The sequence below is a fragment of the Miscanthus floridulus genome, chromosome 14 (genome assembly GCF_019320115.1).
Source record: "Miscanthus floridulus cultivar M001 chromosome 14, ASM1932011v1, whole genome shotgun sequence".
Classification (NCBI taxonomy): Eukaryota; Viridiplantae; Streptophyta; class Magnoliopsida; order Poales; family Poaceae; genus Miscanthus; species Miscanthus floridulus.
The window spans coordinates 67,012,213-67,022,330 of NC_089593.1; the positions used below are offsets into that span (position 1 = coordinate 67,012,213).

The 10,118-nt window shown below is 42.8% G+C and overlaps 1 pseudogene; it reads right to left on the reverse strand.

The window, feature by feature from the left end:
- Nucleotides 1-3,328: 3,328 nt before the first annotated feature.
- LOC136504547 (uncharacterized) lies at nt 3,329-8,252 on the reverse strand (annotated as a pseudogene).
- Nucleotides 8,253-10,118: the final 1,866 nt, after the last annotated feature.

Here is a 10,118-nt window from a genome sequence, read left to right on the forward strand (position 1 = left end):
TGAAGATCAAGTTAGAGCCATCTACACTTATGATCTCTACATCATCTACCCCAAATATGCATTTGAATCCAAGATCACACAATTGAGCCACGGATAGCAAATTGAAATTCAAGCTCTCTACTAGCAACATATTGGATATGCTCATGTCATTGGAGGGATCATTAAGGGGCTACCAATGATTGTTGCCGCCTCCGATCAAGCTTTGTAAGGGGATCTTGTGCTCGTCTCTGCGGGAGATCGTAAAGAGAAACTCTAGTGGAATGCTCGTGGCTAGTTGGAGTGGACCTTATGTTGATTCTTGCGGCATCCAAGTGTGGGTCTAGCTTGTCACACTAGTTAGCGCGTGAATCATCACTTGGAGACTCGCCACAATGTGGACGTAGGTTGTTGGCAAGTAACTGAACCACGGGGATAAATCTTGTGTTCATCTCTTGTCCTTGGTAGTTTGCATACTACACTCTTTACATTGATATCTTGTGCCTGTTTGTGTAGTAGTTACTTTTGTAAGTAGCTCTCTAGCTAGTGTAGTTAGTTTCTTTGTAGCTCTTGTGTGGTGTTGTGCTCTAGAGTAGATTTCAGGTCTACTCGAATTGTGTAGGGGCTTGCATTGGGTGGCATTAGAGCTAGTGCAAAGCAGTTGCTTCCATGGACATATTTTGTGCTAATCAACTTTGTTCTAGTCTGTTTGTAGAGAAAAAAAATTATAGGTTATTCATCATGTCCCCTTTAGCAATCTATTTCCTATCACTAATGTGGCGCCACGTCAAAGATAAATTGGACTAAGTTAAAAGTTTAGGCAGGTAAATCAAACTAGAAATATTTTTAAAAAATCTAAAAAGTAAATTTTCAAGAAATTTATCTAAATATTTTAATGAAAAAATAATTAAAAATCCTAAAATTTGATTTAGTCTTAGAAAAATCATAGAAAAAATATTTTACCTCGAAAAAAATATGAAACTAGTTTAAGTTTTTTTCCCCTAAAATCATGCTCTATCTTATGGTGCCAGCTTGAATTTATTCGAATCTTGATAGACTCATTTCGGTACTTATTAACTAGTAGAAGCTCTCGTTATCCATTAAAACTAGTCAATGTTGATCATCTGACTATGTAGAAGAGCCAGTGAAACGTTGTTAGAACTACATATGTGTGGCAGGGTGGGTGTTGTCCCCCTATCCTAGATAAATTTTCTAATTAGCTATGTTAGCCTGCACATATGTAGTACATTCACGAGTTCATAAAACCAATGCCCTTATTCACTTCAGGGTCTGGTTGCAACGTGGCAGCGTACATTCACGAGTTCATAAACCAGTGATTCCTCTGCAATTGGCAATTTGGCATCGGGTCTCTGTCGTCTCCACTGCCGACTGGATCCATCGTTCAAGCATCCACTCCGTTGAGTGTTGACTAACCACAAAGCTCAAAAGCCAGAACCGCTAGAGACCGATATGGTTACATATATATGTGACAGTGATGCTCCGAGGCTGGTCGAAGAATAGTCCCAGCATCAGACTCAGGCGCCAGCATGACTTGATACACGGCGCCATGCCGTGCCTCACGCATGACGGCATCAGACTTCCAATTGCTCGTAAGGCTATCTCCAACCACAACACCCAAAATACAAGACGCATTCATCCTTTGGGTAGCGCTACAGGTAAAAAGTTCAATACCTATTCGACATCCTCTCCAACAACGAGACCCAAAAAAGAATTCTTCCTGCAAATAGGTTTCCAGGAGAGAGGGATACTCATATTTGGGTTGTGTCTCTCAGGCAACCCAAAATAGATCTTCCGTATAAGTAGTCTGTTAGAGGCTAATTTTGGATCTCTCGCTATCCATTTTGGGTTTGGGTCTTCTTAAACAGTCTAAGGGCGTGTACAATGCAAAGATGCTTAAAGAGGAGCGAGAAATTATTATGTCATCAAGCGTCCTCAATTTACAATGGAAGGAGTTGTTTTACAGGTGCTTGGTACGGTGGCGCTCGTCTTAAGCGTTTTTCGGCTCCAATGTAGACCGAGACAGTTCTCTACTTTATCAACTTAGCTCAGTCCGTGTATATACCAGGTTTTTGTGCTACTCTCTAGCGCCCGACTCCAGAGATACAGCAAGACAGCTCCAAGCATCGGACGCCAAACAAAGGATCGACTCCGCCCAGAAACGCCTAGGATTGATGGGATTGCCCTCCAGCATGGCAGGCTCGGATAGAAACTGCTCCTAAGCGCCTGTACACGTAGGAGCCTTGGGGGGTCTATCTGTCTTCCTTGCACCAACTACAGGTCTACAGCTAGATGGCTAAATTCATGGAGAACTTCTGCTCGCTCATGGACTCTACAGCACCGATCATAACGATGGCTAGCACCAGCATTGCGGAGGAGGTGGGCCGGCTGCAAATTTAAATACACGTCAATGGTGCCGTCGGTCCGTCAAGGTAAAAGATGTCCTATAGCCACACCAGCAGCCCTCTCGTCCGTCGGCCTCGAGTCGCCCGCTCAAGAACTCAAGAAGGCCGAGGGATCAGGTGGCCTTCAAGCGGCAGGTGGAATGGAGCCAGCACCAGCCACCAGCAGAATTGAAGCCGGAGAGAGAGCAGGGCAGCGGGCCGGCTTTGGCTGCTCTCACTAGCCAGGCATGGTCAATCAAACAGATAAAACACTGTAACTGTGACTAGAGACTGTCATGCTGGTAGTGGTACAGCACACGATTTATGAAACTATCATCAGACATACATGTACAAAACACGACTTCAAACACTAAAACTGAAACAGGTTCACACGGAGCCACACCTCGCACAGGGAACTTCATTTGCCATAAGAAATCGTAGATGTTCAAAATTGCAGCAGGATCTTGTATTGGTATCTGGTAGATGTGCTCATATTATTAACTAGTATAGAGAATAAAATTGGCAATTCTTTCTAATAAATAAGAAAGAAAATTGCTCTCCAGAAGCATATGTACGGAACCCAGAAACATATGGCAAAATGCATGTTCCTCCTGTAAATATAAGGCCTTTCTCATTTTGTACAGCCTTCAGCTGTCACCAGAATCTGTAAAACAAGCATTGGATACTAACACCCATATGGCCATATACTGCAGATAAGAGTTTCAGTGTTGCCAGTAGGCAGTAACTAAGAAAAAAGCGGTGAAAACAGGGATTCACCTCTCGAATCCCCAATCCAGAGACGATTTTCATCCTTGGTGCTATCCAGTTTTCCAGCCAAGCCACCACCGACAGGCGCACAGGGGAGGCCATGGGACTCAAGTGCCTGTTCACTGTGCTCAGGTCGCTGAGTCCACTGAGCAGGTGAGGAAATAAAAATTCATGTCTACTCTCTCAAACCAAACAAAAAATATGCATGCCCACAGAACTGAAACTAAATGAATTTCAAGGAATCTGATTCAAAATAAAAAGAGTACCAAAACAAAATGATCATAAACAGATAAGTTCAACTTTAAGTAGTTAAAAAGTGGGTCTCATCTCATCTTACTATATTATAAGTGATGCCAGAAAGTCACAACAAACATGAAGTTGCTTAATCTAGTCAGCATCTGGTAACTTGAAAGAAAATCAAGTCATTATAAAAATGCGGAATCACAGGAACACCATAATCCCCAATGTTTCACATCACAAGTTGCATGTGAAAATTACTGAAGCTCTGGATGTGCATGGTGAGCAAGTCAATGATATATACACAAAATAACTGAGAAATGAGTGCAAGATAGCCATCAAGAATAGCACAGGAACTTACTGCCCTATCACACCTACAGCCATCACTTCTCCCTTTGATACCAAGGAAATCTCCCAAATGGGCTTGGCCTAACAACTGCTGGCTGAAGCTGAAACATCGGCTAGTGAGTGCCTTATAGGCCTGAGTCCGTCCTCCACAACCTGAAGATCTGTTTGTGTGATGGTTTGCTCATCTTGCCCATGGACTGCCTCTCCCTGGGGCTGATGTCCAGCTGCATCGAACTGGTGGTAGTTGTCTGCATCAACATCGACCACAATCTCTGGCTGAAGTGGCTCAAATGGAGCAGCTACTGCAGGTGCTGGGGGACAACTAAATCTATTTGTCCTTTTTTGCTTGTAGGAAGGCCTGGGCTTGTATGAGTTGTGCCTGGATTCTCTAGGCCTGTCATATTCAAAAGCGCTCATAATCATCCCCATGATATATGGCGCATAAAACAGCAGGTCCTTAGTGCCATTGCGACCTGAAATAATCAAGTCTATCTCACCGAAGAGCAAAGCAATGATGTCAAATGGATGCTGCTTCACAATATGATATAAGAGGTTCCAGTTATGTCCATCAATATTATTTCCAGACCTGGGATAGATGGTCGACCAGACAATCTTTTTGGCTATGATTGTCAAAGGAGAGAGGCCACTGATTTGGCCAGGTGTGCAATCTGCAGCTGTGTACAGGATCCTTTTGTCATCATCATCAAGCCAAAACTGTGAGTGAATCTCACTATGAACACCGCAAGGAATGCCAAACATTTCCTCCCATGTCCTCTTGTTCGTAGTGATCTTTCGACCATCTGTCATCCAAGTTATGGAGCTCTTGTCCGTGCTGATATGAACCGTAGAGTAAAATTGTCTAATTAACTCAGTGTCCCAAGCACAGCGATAACTCATGATCTGCTCAAGCCCCAGAAAGGCACATCGCTCCCTGATACCAGCAAACTGATCTACACTACGAATATGCTCCCAGTCAATCCACTTCATTTCAAATATCTTAGCACTCTTATATATGGAGATGTACAAGTCCTGCTGCTCAATGGACCAGAACCTCCTGTCTGTCGCTGTCCTCTGCCCCTCATAGTGATTAATAGTTCTGAGCCTCTTAAGCTCATCAGAAGGGGCCAGAGCATAATCCAAGGGCTTTCTTTCCTGCACTGGAGCAACTGGAGGCAACTCCTCCTCCTCCACAACCTCTATTATTGGCTTTAGGGCTTCAGGTGGCACTTGCTCCCCTAACTCAGACTCTGAGGGTGCCTGATCACTGTCTGCAGCATTACTGTAAAACTCAGGCTGCTCAGTTGGGCTGCGGTGCTCAAACTGTGAGCTCTCTGGCTGGTTTTCCTCATGTGATAAATGCAGCTGCGCCATCTCCCCATCTAACTGCTCAGCCACCTGCATGAATGGAAACATATAATATGCACATAGTGGAACATGTGAGATATTAACATACCCTGCACCCAAAGAAATGGGTGAAAAAGAAAAACACTCGCAAAGAAGAATACCAGACAGATATATTTGGTAAATTATTTATAAACAGCATTAAAAATTCTATGAGATCAATGAACTAACAACTATCAAAATGAACAGTGTGCCCATTAGATGAGGCAAAAGATAATTTCATAGATGATAGAAGATTATTTGCTCCTAACTATCAAAGAAACACAACTTCAAGGATCAGTTATGTGGAACTAAAATTACTTCTGCCCTAAGTTTCACAGGCCTACAAACATGCAGAATGTTGTAGGTATGTGAAACTGAGAGCAGAAATAGTTGTGGTCTTGTGAAACTAATCCCAGGAGGTATAGCTCCTTGATAATTAGATGCAAACAGTTTCCTTTTTGTGATGAACATGTTGCAAAGCACCACTATCACCAATAATAACAACAGAAGTCAGAATGATAAAAAAATACAAGCATGTTAACTGACAGATGCTTAGAAAAATGTCATTACCACTGATTCCTTATCAGAAACCTCCTTTCGACATATTCTCCGACTCTCTTGTGAACACAGTAGCTCATTATTTCTATAACTTAGGACCCTGAGAGAGAGAGACAGAGTGTGTGAGTGATAAAATGTTACCTTACAGCTGTAAACATAGATGCATGTTAACAAAATTCATAATCATGCAAACCTGGTTGAGCCAGCTAGATCAGTCATTCCATCTTTCAAAGAGCTCTCTCCTTTCCCAGAGGATCGCGCAACTAGCGATTGTTGTTGCAGATTATGCAGCTCCACTTCTAGTTTTTCTCGCTGTCCTCTTTGTTGTTGTGCTTCTTCTTTTAATTTCTTAACCTATGGAGAAATGGCAAAATTCATTGTTGAGAAAGAGCGATATATGACTAGTTAACACTAATAAAACAAAAGCAGTGGAAAGCTCACTTCCTCCTCCAATAAATACATAGTATCCTTAAAGTCCTCAATAGATCTCTCCAGCACTTCATTCTTTTTCAATATTTCATTCTTCTCTTCAGCATGTGTCTTCCTTATCTGAAAAATAATAATAAGTACAAAGGTTATAGGCAGTATTAGGGAAACATGATAAGCCAGCAACCAAGTAGGTTCTACTCTGAATATGCTAAATTACAATGCAGCTGAGAAACAAGATAGTTTGTTGTTCAATGAAATCAAACAAATATTTGAAAAGCCAAAAGTTTCAATAAAGTAAGCCTAATAGCCTTTCAAGGGTTACCTCTTTATTCCTTGAAATAAGTGATGCAGCAACCAGATCATTCACTTCTTGCATCCTTATCTCCAGTTCTTTAAGTCTACCTTCGTAGTAACTCTTTGACTGCTCTTGTTGTGACTCCAACAATGAAGCATAGTTTTGTGCAAGAACCTCCTTCTGCACAATCGTTTCAATGGCATCATCCAATAAAAGCTCAATTTCACCAAGGTTTTGTTTGGCCAACAACTCATTATTCTTACTGGCTTCTAGCTGCAGCTGGATTGATGACTGCTCTGTTGCTAAGTATGTAATCAGCTCAGTTTGAACCTCAACCTGCCTAGAGAAATCATTCTTTTCTTGCTCAGCAGAACTGCAAGATACATGATCTTGTTGGTACTTCCTATTGAAGTTTACTTTCTCAAGCTCACTGTTTAATCTCTGGATTTCCATATTCCTCTCCTGGAGAAGCTCTAGGCTTTTGTCATTAGCCTTCTTCAGCTTATTTGATTCTTGTATCAAATCAAACAGATTAGATTCAAGAGTTTCTCTTGTGCCATTCAGTTCCTCTTGTATGGCTTCTTTCTGCCTGCAAGCTTCAAGGATACGAAAATCTGCTGCTTTCAGCTCATCGCATAAAGCAGCTGTCCTGTCCTCCACTTCTGCACGGGATTTCAATTCTTCCACGAGAATGGTTTTATGTATGTCCCATTCCAGCTCCAGGCTTAACTTACTTTCTGTGTTGCTCATGAAACCTTCATCAGAACAGGCTTCCAGATTTGCAGGTGTAACAGGGACGTATTTGGACAAAGAATTCTGTCCATAAAATCAAATAGCATAATGTTAGCATATTTCTCATAGCAAAAACGTAACAGATGTGATATGGAGGTGCGATTTGCAGGGATAGTAATGGAAGCCAAAGCTTATATGAGTTTTACTGTTTTTGATATAGCTATTCTACGGTGTTGTATGGTTAAGCTATGCAGTCTTTCCAAGAGTGTTAACGGTCATATATGAGTTGAAAACTGCATTGGACAACCTCAATTTAATTTTAGAAAAAAAAATAGGACATGGATCAGTATATGTATTTGACCTGTACCTTGCAGCTCACCTCCCCCTCCCAGAACGAGATGCTCTCTTTGACCTTGAAAGGTGGTACATCCGCAGACCTCGTCCCCAAGCTCAACGAAGGCTTCTTCGTCAGCTCAAGGGAAGTCCTCGCCACACTCACCCGCGCCGGTGTGTTGCCCGCAGCCCTAACCCCAGAAACCTTCTTGGGCGTCGGCGCCGGCAACTGGGGTTTCCGGTTGTACATGGACGAGGACGACGCCAGTGGCGGCCGTATGGCGCGGTAGTGAAAGGGGTGCCGGGAGGCGGCGCCGGGCCCCGTGGGGCCCGATGTAGACGGCGCGGCGCCGAATCCATCCGGCGGCGCATTCTCATCGCCACGGGCTGCGGCGGGATAAGGGCCCGCCGAGTAGCGGCGTTGAGGGCCGAGCCCCCTAACCATTCTGGTTCTGCCGAACAAACAAGAAAATCTTCAGACCTCTGAAACTAGCAGGAATAAAAAACAAGGACGAATCTAGGCCCTGTTTGGGACAACTCATCTTCACCACGCTTTGAATCAAAGCAAGCTTTCACCCACAACTGGCTTCCAAAGGAATCACGGGGAGAAGAAGTTCGTGTTTGGCATTACCCAGTTCTAGGGAGAAGAATGACCAAGGAGAACCGCCACCCACCGGCAGCGGGTGCGGCACGGCGTCCCTGCTGCTCAGGCTCCGGCGAAGAGGAGGAAGAGGTTGCGACGCCCTTGCTCGGGCTCCAGTGAAGAGGAGGAAGAGGGGGCGCCGGCGACCCGTCGCTGTAGCACCGGTTTTAAAAACAAAACCAGTACGTGAGACCAGGAGTCGAATCTCACTTATAGGAGACAATGCTTCGGCCATGTTTGTAACGCCGTAATAAAAAATATAGGAATGGAAAAAAAACACAGAAATATAGAGTGAGTAAATGTTGAAAACAGAGAATTAAAAAACATAGGAATTTTGTAGAAAGGAGTGTTTGGAATGGAGGAACCAAAAGTTTCAGTTAAATCATTAATACCACTTTAACAATATTTTTGTATTATAATAATCAGCACTGTAGGGGTTAGAAAAATGATCCCATGCGTTTGGACGGTAGCAGTATCGAGAAATGAGCTAGTGCTCTTTTGTTTCTCCTCCGTGCTCTTCTTGCCTCGGTCTTATGCGAAACCAGAGCTCAGACCGGATGTATTTTTTCCTACTTTTTGTGAAAGGAACCGAACCTTTCCTTTGGAACTGAAACGAACGTTCCTCCGTTCCAAACGCTGCATGACGTCATCCAAACAGAGGAACTGGTTTCCTTCAAAGTTCCTGTGAAAATACTCCAATCCAAACGGGCCCTTAATATATAAGGTACAATATATAACGTATTTAGTATAAAGGATATAACCTTAAATAGCAAACAACGGAAAGACAACTTCGATTTTCGGGTGAAGACTCCAATTTCATAGGGACAACTGACTGGTTGATCACAAGCTTAACTCCTTCAAACTAGCAAGTACCCATCCGAAATTTTTATCCAAATATGTGAAAAATAAAGCAAGCGTAAGTACATGTCATACTCAACAAATATATCATAAGGTTCATGAGGCTCAAAACACTGACACTGGTTCAATTGCGATTAGCTTTTAATAAGTCATCTTTTAGCAATTGGGTGGCAACAAAGTTTATTCACAAGCTCATATAAACATATGATCGGGTAAACATGAATAATGAATAACATAAACAATAATCATTAGTGAGCATCTTTATCATCAGTATTCATCAGTGTTCGTCATCTATTCCGTAAATGTCCCAAGGCCGCTCGTGACCGTGAGCATGGCTGATATACCAGTTTTACATTCTGCAGAGGTTGTACACTTTCACTGTGAGTCGTGAATTACTCTTTTGCCCGAGATGATCAGCCTCTTGACCCACTACCAAGAAATGTCGTCAGAGTTCACTATGAAGCCTTTCAAAGATTCGTCTAACAAGTTAGGGTTGCTAGGTTTCTGTGGCCTACGAATGTAAGGCTCTCCTTCCGACAGGCACAATGACGTGCAGCCTATACACTGACGGATAGAGGTCGCACTATATCCAACCCGGAACACACCCCTCTTACGCCATAAAGGTAACCACTAACAAGCTAGAAAATGTCCTCATACTGAGCTAAAGCCAGAGCCATGTAGCCCTCACAGTTGTACTATAAGTCCTGGATGATCACTTACAGGTAAGTCCTTAGGGAGAGGAATCTAGAGCACCATAGAACAGCCCAATGCTCTAGCCCTCTGATTCCATGTTGCTAAAAAGCATCTTTTAATGTTTATTGCATATTCCGTTAGTCAAGTTACAAGATCATAGTTGTAGTTGAGCACTAGCATCATACTACCCAATGCAATACCCATAGGTATCAAGGTACAAGGTACAAAGTACTAGGAAATCCTTAGTGGTAGTCAAGGTAGACACATGCAGTATGAATTAAATGATTAAAGGTGTATAGGACAACAAGGAAGATCCCATGCTATACTTGTCTTAAAACATCGATCCTTCGGTAAGCTTTAATCTTCAATGTTCTTCTTCTTGATAACCACGTATATCTCACCAACTGGACATAATCATAAAGCACCACACAATCATCCATACAATCATACACGAAGCAAACAA